This window comes from Octodon degus, unplaced genomic scaffold, assembly GCF_000260255.1.
Source record: "Octodon degus isolate 3935 unplaced genomic scaffold, OctDeg1.0 scaffold00022, whole genome shotgun sequence".
NCBI classification, from domain to species: Eukaryota; Metazoa; Chordata; class Mammalia; order Rodentia; family Octodontidae; genus Octodon; species Octodon degus.
In genome coordinates this window covers 552,929-554,390 of record NW_004524598.1, presented here as the reverse complement: position 1 = coordinate 554,390, position 1,462 = coordinate 552,929, and the positions used below count along the sequence as shown (strand labels likewise).

The 1,462-nt window shown below is 32.1% G+C and overlaps 1 protein-coding gene across 7 annotated transcripts in view; it reads left to right on the top strand.

Moving 5' to 3' along the window:
* The window catches only part of Klhl32 (kelch like family member 32), a 250,314-nt gene that overhangs the window by 156,486 nt on the left and 92,366 nt on the right, over positions 1-1,462 (top strand). The gene's annotated exons all lie outside the window — the stretch shown is intronic.

The window sequence follows — 1,462 nt, the reverse complement described above, 5'->3', positions numbered from 1 at the left end:
TGACAGGACTAAACAAAAAAAGGAGATACAAAGGAAGGACCATTTTGTATTTGTATATATAGAATAGTTAGTATAGATATACAGCTACTTTCACTTAATTCAATGAGAAGAAAGATGTGTACTAATAGTGTTTGGACATGATATCCTGCCTGCTTCTTGTACTATGGATAACCACTAAGAAGATAACAATGTAGAATGTATTAATTATTGAAACTGTACTATTAATCAGCTTTGAAATTGTCTGATTGATATTTGTTTCTCAAAAAAAAAAAAAGAATGTTTCTGGGCTTCTGTCTGCATCTTGTATTCTGCTGCATTGAATATTGCAGGGAGTGTACCTCTTTTAATTTCATTAAAGAATTTGAGGATCATTGATGTTGTTTCCTGAAGTTTTTGTAGAATTCAGTGGTAAATTCATGGGGTCCTGGGATTTTTTTGGTAGGTTTTTAATTATTGCTTCTATTTTATTTCCTATTTCTGGATTATTCTGGGTATTTATATGTTCCTGGTTCCATTTTGGTAATTCATATTTATCTAGGAATCTATCCACTTCTGGATTCTACAATTTATTGGAGTACATTACCTTCCTTATACTAGCTTTCAATTTGGATTGTTCTTGCTTTCCCTGGATTTGTGGTGCATCCTTGGCTTGTTTGAGCTCTCTCTGATTTTTGATGTGAGCATTCACAGCTGTAAGCTTCCTTCTTAAGACTACCTTCATTGTGACTTCTAGGTTCTGGTATATCTTACTTGCATTATCATTTGATTCTAGGGGCTAGTTTCTTCCTTGATTTCTTCTGTGACCCATTGATTATTCACGAGCATTCAAGAGCACATTTCCATGTGCTTGCATAATTTCTGTGGTTTCTTTTGCCATCAATTTCTAGTTCATTCATTGTACTATGATCTGATAATACAGATGGGATTATTTTGTTTCCTTTATATTTAGTTAAATGTATTTAATGGGCTAGATTGTGGTCGATTTTTGAGAGGTTCCTTGTTGCTGCTAAAAAGAATATGTATTATGTTGTTGGGTAGAACATAGTTTAGATTTCTGTTAAGTCCATTTGCTCTCAAAGGTTTGTTTCAACTCTGTCTTTGTTGATATTATCTAGTTGCTCTACCGTGACTGTAGAATATTGAGATTTCCTTTTATTTTGTATTGATGTTTATGTAATATTTTATGTCTAGTAATTTTTGTTTTATGAAGTTGGGTGTGCCAGTGTTCAAAGTATATGTTTATAATTGTTATCTCTTTCTGTTGAATTTTTCCTTTAATTTTTTTTTTTACTTTATTAAAATACTGAGTTTATTTCACATGTATATTTGTCTCCCTACCATCTCCATGTCTGACCACCACTACTACTATGTCTTATCATAACATTCCATACATACTTAAAACCAAGTAAAGGGTGGAGTTTCATCTTTAAAAACTAAACAGGCATTTCAGACAACACATTCT